The sequence below is a fragment of the Thamnophis sirtalis genome, unplaced genomic scaffold (genome assembly GCF_051295495.1).
Source record: "Thamnophis sirtalis isolate CommonGarterSnake01/CBP01778 unplaced genomic scaffold, rThaSir2_p1.2 scaffold_8, whole genome shotgun sequence".
Taxonomy (NCBI): Eukaryota; Metazoa; Chordata; class Lepidosauria; order Squamata; family Natricidae; genus Thamnophis; species Thamnophis sirtalis.
The window spans coordinates 64,183,064-64,196,590 of NW_028261388.1; the positions used below are offsets into that span (position 1 = coordinate 64,183,064).

The 13,527-nt window shown below is 45.0% G+C and overlaps 1 protein-coding gene across 6 annotated transcripts in view; it reads left to right on the top strand.

Annotated features, from left to right (window-relative positions):
- The window catches only part of DMD (dystrophin), a 1,286,665-nt gene that overhangs the window by 252,169 nt on the left and 1,020,969 nt on the right, over positions 1-13,527 (top strand). The gene's annotated exons all lie outside the window — the stretch shown is intronic.

The window sequence follows — 13,527 nt, forward strand, 5'->3', positions numbered from 1 at the left end:
TGCCTTGTTTTTAGCCTTTCTTGGTTGTCTAATATGTCTTTATATCTTATTATCTTGTTTATACATTCCAATACGTTCGAGTATATCAGAGCTTCCATGGTGGATAGCCAGGTTGGGATTTTATTATAATGTTTTGTTTTGATTTTTAACCATGTTTGTAGTAGAGCTTTTCTAATCAAATGTTTTTGGAAGTAGCTATGAATCTTGTCCTTCCCATTCCAAATAAAGGGGTGCCAACCCAATTCCAAATTATAACCTGTTGTTAATAATCTTCTGTTTTTTAAATTGATCCAGTCCTTTATCCAGGTGAGAGCTGCTGCTTGGTAATAAAGCTCCCAATCGGGAAGTCCGAATCCTCCTTTCTCTACTGTCTTGTAACAATTTTAATTTAATTCATGGTTTTTTCCCTGACCAAATAAACTGTGCAATTAATTTATTTAAATCTATGAAAAAAAATTCCCTAGGCTAATCAGCATCACTTGAAATAAAAATAATTTTTTGGTAGTATATTCATTTTAATGATGGCAATTCTTCCCATTAAGGATATTTGTAGTTTCCTCCAATTTTCCAGATCTTCCTTAATTTTCTGAATCGTTTTAACATAATTATCTTCTTTAATTGTTAAGCATTTACCTGTCAGCCAAATTCCTAGATACTTTACTTTTTTTGCTATTTGCATTCCCATGTTTTCCTCTAAATCTTGCTCTTGTTTTTTAGTAAAATTCTTCATAATGATCTTTGTTTTGTTCTTATTAATTTTAAGTCCCGCTACCTTACCAAATTCCTCTATTTTGGGGATTAATTTAATTCCTGATTTTAATGGATCCTCTAATATGAATACCATATCATCCACAAATGCCTGTGATTTATATTCCTCTTTTTTAATTGTTAATCCCTTTATTTCTTGATTGTTTCTAATTTCTGTTAGTAGAACTTCCAGTGATAGTATAAATAATAAAGGTGATAATAAACAACCCTGTCTCACTCCTTTCCATATCTTAACTATTGCTGTGAGAAGAATTTTTCTTTGTTCTGTTTCTATTTCTATCATTAAAATCCTTCCTTCTTTATCTGTATTTTTTTTTTGCATTTATCCATTCTTTGATGTATATTGCAATTCCTCTTTTTTATTGTGCTAATGTTGTAAATAGTTTTCCTAACTTTGGATATTCTAGAAGTTTGTTATATTGGTTTTTAATATGTACCTGTTGAAGGTATACTATGTCCATATTCATTTTTTGTAATCTAGTCAAACTTTGCCTTCTCTTTTCAGGTGAGTTTAATCCATTTATATTTAGTGAGAGTAACTTAATTTCTTGTTCCATTGTGTTATTTGTGTGCCGCCCTAAGTTTCCTTGCGTTTGTCTCTATTCCTATTTTACTACCTTCTTGTTCTATTTGTTCTCTTTCCTGTCTTCTTCTTTGTTCTCTTTCTTCCTCCCTGTTTTCAACAGACTGTTCTTCTTGACTTCTACTCTCTGGTGCCTCTTTACTTTCGTGTTCTTCCTCAGCGGTGAAATGATGTTCAAAGAACTCATGTGCTTTCTCGACTGTGTCTATTTTATATCTTTTATCCTGCCAGGTAATCATCACTCTCTCTGGTGTGAGCCATCTGAACATTACATTGTACCTTATTAGTTGTTGTGTAAGGAACTGATATTGCCTTCTCTGGTCTCTCACTATTTTCAGGATTTGTCTCAGGATTTGTATCTCTCTTTCTTTATGTGTTATTTGTTTTTCTCTCACTTTCTTATATACTTCATCTCTTACTGATTTTCTAGCAAAGTGTACGTGGATTTCTTTTGGGAGCCTGTGTCTTCTGGCATAATTTGTGTGGATTCAATACACTTGTCTATGTCCCTTCTTGTTTCTTGTTTGTTCTTTTGTAATATGTTCGCAACAATCTTTGTGATTGTTTCCCCTAAATCCTCCTCCTTTTCTTCTATTATATTTTGAAAGCGCAGAAAGAGGCCAGTTTTTTCCAGTTCCAGAAATACTATTTTCCCCCTAATTGTTTTAGTGTAGTCAGCTTCTCATCTACCATCTCTATTCTCTTCTCCATTTTTTCTATGTTTGTTTCTACTTTTTGAATTTTTTGTTCATTTTTTGTAATTTCACTTTGCATTTTCCCTATTCTATCATCTATTCTTCTAATCTCACTCTTCATTTCTCCCATTTCTAGTTTAATTTCTTCATGATTTCTCCTAGTTTCTTTGTGATTTTTTGTAATTGTTTCTTGTGTTTTTGTAATTGTTTCTTGTGTTTTTGTAATTGTTTCTTGTGTTTTTGTAATTGTTTCTTGTGTTTTCAGCATTGTTTCTTTTTCACTTTTTATTTAAAAGTTTTAATAAATTTTACAATTGTATTCCCTTCCCCTTCCCTCCCTCCACCCCAATCCCACATCCCCTCCCACCCTCCCACCCCAACCTCCCAGAGCAAAATACGGGGTATAAACATTTAACAATCATACACTAAAATAAACTAACTAACTTTAGCATCGTGCCTTCACTTATACTTTAACACCCCTTTTGTAAAAATAACTTTAGATGAGTTGTAACATTCCTTGTTCATTCATTCATAAGATAACTGAAATTTCTTAGTCCCATATTTATTTTTGAATTGAATTGAATTGGATTTAATAAATTTATAGGCCGCCCAATCCCGAAGGACTCCGGGCGGCTTACAGAAAGACAAACTTCAAAAAAAAAGAATTAAAAACAGAGGAAACAGTTTAAAAACCACATCATACATCCACTCTGGTTGGGGCTGGACCTCAGTCATGAGGTCAACAGCCCCAGGCCTGCCGGAAAAGCCAGGTTTTGATAGCCTTTTGGAAGGCCATGAGAGTGGATAGGGTCCGGATCTCTGGGGGTAGTTCATTCCATAGGGTCGGAGCGGCTACAGAGAAGGCCCTCCCCCCGGGGAGCCGCCAGCCAACATTGTCTGGCTGATGGCACCTGGAGAAGGCCCACCCTGTGCGATCTTATCGGCCGTTGGGAGGTATGCGACAGAAGACAGTCTCGCAGATATCCAGGTCCTAGGCCATGTAGGGCTTTAAAGGTAATAACCAGCACCTTGAATCGCGTTCGGAGACCGATAGGAAGCCAGTGCAGCTCGCGGAGGATAGGTGTAACGTGGGTGTATCTTGGTACACCCAGTATCGCTCGCGCGGCTGCATTCTGGACTAATTGTAGTCTCTGAACACTTTTCAGAGGCAGCCCCATGTAGAGCGCATTACAGTAGTCAAGTCTTGAAGTGTTGAGGGCATGAGTGACTGTTTGAAGTGCCTCCCGATCCAAATAGGGCCGCAACTGGTGCACCAGGCGAACCTGGGCAAAGGCCCCCCTGGTCACAGCGAACAGGTGATGTTCTAATGTCAGCTGCAGGTCCAGGAGGACTCCCAAGTTGAGGACCCTCTCTGAGGGGTGTAAATTTTCACCCCCCCAGGCTTAGGGATGGACTATCTGGGCTGTCCTTGGGGGGCAACATCCACAGCCACTCGGTCTTGTCAGGATTGAGTGCAAGTTTGTTCACTCCCATCCAGACCCTGACAGCTTCCAGGCACTGGCACACCATTTTGAATATAATCTTCTCCATTCCAGCTTATATTTCTCATCTGAATGGTCCTTCAAGTATGCTGATATTTTAGCCATTTCTGCTAAGTTTGTTACTTTTAAAGTCCATTCTTGAATAGTAGGCAATTCTTCCTTCTTCCAGTACTGCACCACCAACAATCTTGCTGCCGTTGTTAAGTTCAGAATCAAATTAGTTGCTATAGCTGTACAATCTGTAATTATACCTAACAAGAATAACTGAGGAGCAAACTTTATCCTGTTTTAAAAATATTTTGAATAATCCACCATATATTTATCCAAAATGCTTTGACTTTTTTACAAGTTCACCATATATGATAACACGTAGCATCAGCACAATCACATCTCCAGCATTTAGATACATATAAGCTAATTTTTTGGGATCTAAATGCCATCTATAAAACATCTTATAAAAATTCTCTCTCAAGTTTTCAGCTTGCGTAAATTTTACATTTCTTACCCAAATCTTTCCCCATGTTTCCATCATTATTGGTTCTTCAAAGTTTTGTGCCCATTTTATCATAGTCTTTAACTAGCTCTGTTTCAGAATCTGTTTCTATCAATATATTATATAATCTTTTTATATGCATTTGAGGGTCCCTAATTTGTGTTACCAAATTATCCTCATTTTGCATAATACCATTTTTCTGGTCTTTTTTCCATCTAGCCTGTAACTGTCCATACTGAAACCAGGTTTGGATTACCCTTTCCTCTTTTAGTGCATTCAAATGCTTTAACTGTGGTACACCTCTTTCTATATTAAGAAGCTCTCTGTGGTTACATCCTGTTTTTGTTATATGCTTATATTCTCTATTGCGTGCCTGGGTACTGCCCACATCGGTATCTTATCATTTAATTTATATTGATATTTTTTCCAGACACGCAATAGAGCATTCCTTAAAATACGGCTTTTAAAAATCTTGTCCACCTTCTTATTATATATTAAATAAGCATGCCAACCATATACCAAATCATATCCCTCAATATTCAATGTTATATCCTCAGTTAAATTGATCCAATCACTAATTGTTGATAAAACTACTGCTTCATAGTATAATTTTAAGTTGGGCATTTTCAAACCTCCTCTTTCACATATGTCTTGCATTATTTTAAGTTTTATTCTCGGTTTCTTCCCTGCCCCAAAAATTTATTAATACATTTCTGCCATTCTTCCAAATTTGCATCTTTTTTGAGTATTGGGATTATTTGAAAAAGAAATAGAAACTTAGGCAAAACATTCTGGACTTTGACTGTTTGACTTCCCTCACCCATATATTTAGGGCCTGTGATCCTGTTTTTCTTAGCCCAGACTGTTACCATCACTACTATATCGGTTTTACCCCCAGAAAGAAATTTTGGACCTGGGTTGCGGGTGGACAGACGACGACAGTATTGTGTGATCATACCGAACCCCCGCAGGACCTTTTGATCAGCAAATTTACAAAAGAAGAGAGGGGTAACAAGACACTCCCCCGTATATTTTACTTGAACTATAACTGGTCCCTAGCCACCTTAATTTCGAACATTAACAGCCAATTTTGCCATCTGAACCCGCACCTGAAATTTTAATCAACTGCGCAACTATTGTAGTTTCTTTCTTTTCTTTCATCTTTTTCTTCTTTCTTTGTACGGGATATGCATGAGATTCGTATGAGATGAATGAATGTCCCACTTTTATGATCATATTGTTGTAAATTTTTGTGTTTTAATTCTTACGTGGGGACTGTTTGGGGGAGTGTATGAGTATGTGTGATTCGGAGGACCTGCCGGGAGTTGCGGGGGCCACGGGGGTGGTTGAGGGGACCAGAGACACGGGAGAGGGTCGGGGTATTGCGGTCGTAACAGGGAGGGGCAGATACGGCGGGGACTTTAGGGCAGGCCATTACCGGGGAAGGAGGGTTCGCTACATTACAGAGATCCCTCCTTCCGGCCCTAGGAGTCCCACTCCAAGACCAGATGGCGCAAGTAGTCAGGACCCTGGTCTCAGGCTGTTGTCGCTAAATGCCAGGTCTGTTGTTCATAAAGCTCCTCTCGTCCGGGACTTAATTTTAGACGAGAGGGCAGACCTGGCATGTATTACTGAGACCTGGCTGGGCCCAGAGGGAGGAGTCCCCCTTGTAGAGCTGTGCCCAGAAGGATTTCAGGTGCTGCATCAGCTGAGAGCCCAGTGAAGGGGTGGGGGTGTGGCCGCTGTTATCCGGGAGTCGTTAGTTCCTCGTAGGGTCCCTGCTCCGGAGATTGTCGGGTGTGAGTCTTTGCTGTTAAAGTTGGACCTCAAGGGTCAAGTGGGTTTGCTGCTAACGTACCTGCCTCCCAACAGCGTTGCAGCAGCCCTCCCCTCGCTCCTCGAGTCGGTAGCCGAGCTGGCAATTGAGTTCCCTAGGTTGATGGTCCTGGGGGACTTTAATTTGCCGTCGCTCGGTGAAAACTCTGATGGGGCGCAGGAGTTCATGGCTTCCATGACAGCCATGGGCTTGACCCAAGTAATTCGAGGCCCAACCCATTCAGCGGGACACATGCTTGACCTTGTATTTCTCTCGGAGCAGTGGATTTGTGATCTTGGTCTGAGGGGGAGCGACATCATACCCCTGTCGTGGTCAGACCACTGCCTACTGAGGCTCGACTTCCGGAGGCCAAACCCCCACTGTAGGGAGGAGGAACCGACCAGGTGGTTCCGCCCCAGGCGTCTTATGGAACCGTCAAGGTTCCAGACAGAGCTTGGGGTTATTCCTGACACTTTCGCCCACAGTCCGGTGGAGACTCTGGCTGCTGCGTGGCACTCGGCAGCGTCGGAGGCCCTCGACCGGATTGCGCCACTGCGGCTCCTCCGAGGCGGCGGATCCCGGAGACCCCCTTGGTTCACCGAGGAGCTCCGGGAGATGAAGCGCCGGAGGAGATGCCTAGAGCACCGTTGGAGGTCCGATAAGTCCGAATCGAACCGAGCAATGGTAACCACCTGCACCAGGGAATACACCAGGGCACTTAGGGCAGCAAAAAGATCTCACATAGCCACCCTGGTTGCATCCGCTGAGTCCCGTCCAGCCGCCCTGTTTAGGATAACCCGCTCCCTATTGAACAAAAGGGAGGCGGGGGAACCCTTGCAGGGCAGAGCTGAAGAGTATGCCCAATTCTTAGCGGACAAAATTGCTCGGTTTCGGTCGGACTTGGACTCCACACCCGCAGTTCCAGCCGAGGCACAGGGGGACCAAGTTGAACAGCTCTGGGTTGAGTTTCAGGATGTTACCCCCGGGGATGTGGACAAGGCCATGAGAGCTGTAAGTACCTCCACCTGTGTTCTGGATCCGTGTCCCTCATGGCTGGTTACTAACTGCAGTGAGGTGACACGAGGCTGGATCCAGGCGGTTGTAACCGCCTCCCTTCGGGAGGGGAACTTCCCCGCCGCACTGAAAGCGGCGGTGGTGAGACCCCTCCTGAAGAAACCATCCTTGGATCCAGCTGTTCTTAATAGCTATCGTCCAGTCTCCAACCTTCCCTTCTTGGGGAAGGTTGTTGAGAAGGTGGTGGCCTTCCAGCTCCAACGGTCCTTGGAGGAAGCAAACTATCTAGACCCCTTCCAGTCAGGCTTCAGACCCGGTTACAGCACAGAAACCGCTTTGGTCGCATTGATTGATGATCTCTGGAGAGCCAGAGATGAAGGACATTCCTCCATCCTGGTCCTCCTTGACCTCTCAGCGGCTTTCGATACCATCGACCATGGTATCCTTCTGCGACGACTGCGGGAGGTGGGAGTGGGAGGCACCGTGCTACGGTGGTTCTCCTCCTACCTCTCGGACAGGTCGCAGTCGGTGTTAGTGGGGGGGCAGAGATCGTCCCCTAGGCCCCTAAATTTTGGGGTGCCTCAGGGCTCGGTCTTATCCCCCCTACTATTCAACATCTACATGAAACCGCTGGGAGAGATCATCCGCAGGCACGGGATTAGATACCATCAATATGCGGACGATACTCAATTGTATCTGTCCGCCCCGTGCCAACTCAATGAAGCGGTAGACGTGATGAGCCGGGGCCTTGAGGCCGTTATGGACTGGATGAGGGTTAACAAGCTTGTGCTCAACCCGGAAAAGACCGAGTGGCTGTTGTGTTTTCCTCCCAAAGATTTGACTAATATTCCACCACTCAGGCTGGGGGGTCAAATTTTATACCCCTCAGAGAGGGTTCGCAACTTGGGAGTCCTCCTGGATCCACAGCTGTCATTTGACCACCACTTAACGGCTGTGACCAGAGGGGCATTCGCCCAGGTTCGCCTGGTGCGCCAGTTGTGACCCTACCTGAATCGGGAGGCTCTCACAACAGTCACTCGGGCCCTTGTGACCTCTAGGCTGGAATACTGCAATGTGCTCTACATGGGGCTGCCCTTGAGGAGCATCCGGCGACTTCAGCTAGTGCAGAACGCAGCCGCGCGAGTGATTGCGGGTGCACCTCGATTCACCCGCATAACACCTATCCTCCGCGAGCTGCGCTGGCTACCTGTCGATCTCCGGATGCGCTTCAAGGTGCTATTAGTCACCCATAAAGCCCTACATGGCAGTGGATCTGGATACTTGAGAGACCGCCTTCTGCCAATTACATCCCTGCGACCAATAAGATCCCATAGATTAGGCCTCCTCCGCATCCCATCGGCCAGCCAGTGTCGGCTGGCAACTACAAGGAGGAGGGCCTTCTCAGCAGTAGCCCCGACCCTTTGGAACGAGCTCCCCGTGGAGATTCGTACCCTCTCCACCGTCCAAGCCTTCCGCATAGCCTTGAAGAACTGGCTCGCCCGTCAGGCCTGGGGATAAGGATAGCTACCCCTCCCGAATGATGAATGTATGTTGCCTACTATTTTATTATATGTTTTTATCTTAATGTCTGTATTCCCCCTTCCCGGTTTTGTGTGAGCCGCCCTGAGTCCCCTCAGGGAAAAGGGCGGCCTACAAATACTAATAAAACTAAAAACTAAACTAAACATTCATTTTTACTGCTGCTATCCTTCCCAGCAAAGAGAATTGTAATTTTTCCCATTTGTTCATCTCTATCTGTATTTTGTGCCATAATGGTTCATAATTATACTTATATAATTTCCCATTTGAAGTTGTGATATAAACTCCTAAATATTTAACCTTTTTTACTATCTCGCATCCTGTTACTCTTTCTAGTTCTTCACTTTGATTTGTAGTCATATTTTTAACTATCATCTTGGTTTTCCCTAGATTTATTTTAAACCCAGATACTTAACCATATTGATTGATTATATTCATTAAGCCTATAACTGATTTCCTCAGTTGGGTTAAAGTTACAACCAAGTCATCCGCAAATGCTCGTACTCTGTATTCGTAATGCCTAATCTTAATTCCCTGTAAATCATCTGACCCACGTATGTTATTCAGCAATAACTCCAAGGTTAAGATAAACAATAATGAAGATAGAGGGCACCCCTGTCTTATTCCTTTTTCAATTTTATGGTTTATGGTTTATGGTTTATGGTTTATGGTTTATTATTTATAGGCCGCCCTTTTCCCTGAGGGGACTCAGGGCGGCTTACAATTTATGGGAAGGGGAATACAAGACAGTAAGACATAAAACAATACATAAGTAAAAGTAAAACACAACATTCATTCATCATTCGGGTGGGAACGGATTACAATCTTTATCCCCAGGCCTGACGGGATAGCCAGGTCTTAAGGGCTGTGCAGAAGGTCTGGACGGTGGTGAGGGTACGAATCTCCACGGGGAGATCGTTCCAAAGCGTCGGAGCTACTACTGAAAAGGCTCTCCTCCGCGTAGTTGCCAGTCGACACTGACTGGCAGATGGAACTCGGAGGAGGCCTAATCTGTGTGATCTAATAGGTTGTAAGGAGGTAATTGGCAGGAGGCGGTCTCTCAAGTACTCAGATCCACTACCATGGAGGGCTTTATGGGTGGTAAGTAGCACCTTGAAGTGCACCCAGAGATCAACAGGTAGCCAGCGCAGCTCGCGGAGGATAGGTGTTATGTTATGTGGGCGAACCGTGGTGCACCCACAATCACTCACGCAGCCGCATTCTGGACTAGCTGAAGTTGCCGGATGCTCTTCAAGGGCAGCCCCATGTAGAGCACATTGCAGTATTCCAGCCTAGAGGTCACAAGGGCCCGAGTGACTGTTGTGAGAGCCTCCCGGTTCAGGTAGGGTCACAACTGGCGCACCAGGTGAACCTGGGCAAATGCCCCCCTGGTCACAGCCGACAGATGGTGGTCAAAGGTCAGCTGTGGGTCCAGGAGGACTCCCAAGTTGCGAACCCTGTCTGAGGGGTGTAAAATTTGGCCCCCCAGCCTGAGTGATGGAACACTAGCCAAATTATTGGGAGGGAAACACAACAGCCACTCGGTCTTATCCGGGTTGAGTACCAGTTTGTTAGCCCTCATCCAGTCCCTAACGGCTTCGAGACCCCGGTTCATCACGTCCACCGCTTCATTGAGTTGTCACGGGGCAGACAGATACAACTGGGTATCGTCCACGTATTGGTGGTATCTTATCCCGTGCCTCCGAATGATCTCGCCCAGCGGTTTCATGTAGATGTTAAATAGTAGGGGGGATAAGACCGAACCCTGCGGCACCCCATATGTTAGGGGCCTAGGGGTCAATCTCTGCCCCCCAACCAACACCGACTGCGACCTGTCCGAGAGGTAGGAGGAGAACCACTGCAAAACAGTGCCTCCCACCCCCACCTCCCGCAGTCGTCGCAGAAGGATACCATGGTCGATGGTATCGAAAGCCGCCAAGAGGTCAAGGAGAACCAGGATGGATGCATGGCCTCCATCCCTGGCTCTCCAGAGATCATCGGTCAATGCGACCAAAGCGGTTTCTGTGCTGTAACCAGGTCTGAAGCCGGACTGGAAAGGGTCAAGGTAACTAGCTTCCTCCAAGGACCGTTGAAGCTGGAAGGCCACCACCTTCTCAACAACCTTCCCAACAAAGGGGAGGTTGGAGACTGGACGGTAATTGTTGAGAACGGCTGGATCCAAAGATGGTTTCTTCAGGAGGGGTCTCACCACCGCCGCTTTAAGTGCGGAGGGGAAGTGCCCCTCCCGAAGGGAGGCAGTAACGACCGCCTGGATCCAGCCTCGTGTCACCTCACTGCTGTTGGCAACCAGCCAGGAGGGACACGGGTCCAGTACACAAGTGGAGGCACTCACAGCTCTCATGGCCTTGTCCACATCCCCAGGGGCAACATCCTGAAACTCAATCCAGGGATGGTCTACCAATTTATCCTCTTGTGCCTCGGCTGGATCTGCAGAGGTGGAGTCCAAATCCGACTGAAACCGAGCAACTTTGTCTGCTAAGAACTGGACATAATCCTCAGCCCTACCCTACAAGGGGTCCCCCGTATCCCTCCTATTTAGGAGGGAGCGGGTTATCCTAAACAGGGCGGCTGGGCAGGACTCAGTGGACGCAACCAAGGTGGCAATATACGATCTTTTTGCTGTCCTCAGTGCCCTGATGTACTCCTTGGTGCAAGTTGTTAAGAGTGCTCGGTTCGATTCGGATTTATCAGACCTCCATAGGTGCTCTAGGCGTCTCCTCCGGCGCTTCCTCTCCTGGAGCCCCTCAGTAAACCAAGGAGGCCTCCGGGATCCGCCGACCCAGAGGGGCCGTAGTGGCGCAATCCGGTCAAGGGATTCCGATGCTGCCGAGTGCCAGGCAGCAACCAGAGTCTCCACCGGACTGTGGGCGAGAGTATCAGGAATAACCCCAAGCTCTGTCTGGAACCTCAAGGGGTCCATAAGTCGCCTGGGGCGGAACCACCTGGTCGGTTCCTCCTCCCTACAGTGGGGGTTTGGCCTCCGAAAGTCAAGCCTCAGTAGGCAGTGGTCTGACCACGACAGGGGTATGATCTCATTACCCCTCAGACCAAGATCACAAGTCCACTGCTCCGAGAGGAATACGAGGTTGAGCATGTGACCCGCTGAATGGGTTGGGCCCCGAATTACCTGGGTCAAGCCCATGGCCGTCATGGAAGCCATGAACTCCTGCGCCCCATCAGAGTGTTCACCGAGCGAAGGCAGATTGAAGTCCCCCAGGACCATAAGCCTGGGGAACTCAATTGCTAGCTCGGCTACCGACTCGAGGAGCGAGGGGAGGGCTGCTGCAACGCTGTTGGGAGGCAGGTACGTTAACAGCAAACCCACTTGACCCTTGAGGTCCAACTTCACCAGCAGGGACTCACACCCGACAAGCTCCGGAGCAGGGATCCTACGAGGTGCTAAAGACTCCCAGATAACAATAGCCACACCGCCACCCCTTCCCTGGGCTCTCGGCTGATGAAGCACCTGAAATCCGTCTGGGCACATCTCTACAAGGGGGACTCCTCCCTCCATGCCCAGCCAGGTTTCAGTAATACATGCCAGATCTGCCCTCTCATCTAAAATTAAGTCCCGGACGAGGGGAGCCTTGTGAACAACAGACCTGGCATTTAGCGACAACAGCCTGAGACCAGGGTCCTGATTACTTTAAAGGATTCTGTTAGACTACCATTAACTATAATTTGTGCTGTTTGTTTCTGATATATTGCCTTGATAGATTGTGTAAAGTACTCTCCAAGCTACATCTTTTGTATTATTTTCATTAGAAATTGCCAATTCACTCGATCAAATGCTTTCTCCGCATTCAAGAATATAAGTGCTGCGGGGACTTGGTTATTCTTCCCCAAATACTCCAATATATTAACAATTTGTCTTACATTACTTTTCATTTGTCTCCCATGTATGAAACCAGATTGATCATTGTGAATCATTCTTTGTATAACTAACATCAACCTATTTGCTAATATTTTGGCAAAAAATTTATAATCTTTATTAAGTAGTGATAGAGGCCTGTAATTTTTGGGCTGACTGTGATCTTGATCTTCTTTCAGAATCAGGGAAATAAAGGCTGTTCTCCAAGATGGTAGTACCCTTCCTTCCAGTTGAATTTTATTAAATAGTTACTTAAGAGATTCTACCATTTCTAATTGTAAGTTTTTATAATAAGGCACTGTCAATCCATCCGTACCAGGGGCCAACTTTTAACTGCTTAATTACCAGGAGAATTTCCTCCATAGTTATCGGTTGGTTCAGTCTCTCCCTTTGCTCATCTGTAATTATAGGAATTTTCTCTTTCTCCAAGTGTCTATGTATGTCTAAGTCTTGTATTTTATCACCAGCGTACAGTCTTGTATAAAATTCTAAAAAGGCCTTTTTAATCATATCCTGTTGGTAGGCTTCTTTACCTTTGTATTCTATTTTCTCTATAGTACGAGATTTTTGTTTTTTCCTTAACATATATGCTAACCATCTGCCTGGTTTATTTGCATTGCAAAAAGTATTATGTTTAGCATATAACAGGTTAGTTGCTATTTGGTCTGACATCAACATGTAAAATTGCGCTGGTAATAAAGTAATTGCCTCTTTTGTCTTCATATCATCTGGATTAGATATTAGCCCCTGCTCTTTCTTTTTTATCTCTTCTTCTAATTCCCTTCATTTTTCCCCCTGTCTACGTCTATATAGGTTATTTAAGTTTATTAAAACTCCTCTCATATACGCTTTACTTGCATCCCAAACCATTTCCATAGATGTTCCCTTATCCATGTTAAAAAGAAAATATTCTTTCAACAGTTTTTTGCATTCATTGACATTACTCGCGTATCTAAATAAATTTTCATTTAACCTCCAAGACCTCCTGGATCCCTCTCCATATTCCAGTTCCATCCAAACCAGGTTATGATCTGTTAAAGTTCTCGGGCATATCTTCGTCTTCTTCACCCTAGAAAGAAAATCATTTGTAATTAATATAAAATCAATCCTAGGGAAGGATTGATGCCTATCAGAAAAGAATTTAAAATCCTGTTCTTTAACATTCCATTCTCGCCAAATGTCTCTTAATTCCATATCATCCATCATATCAAAGAAAGATTTAGGT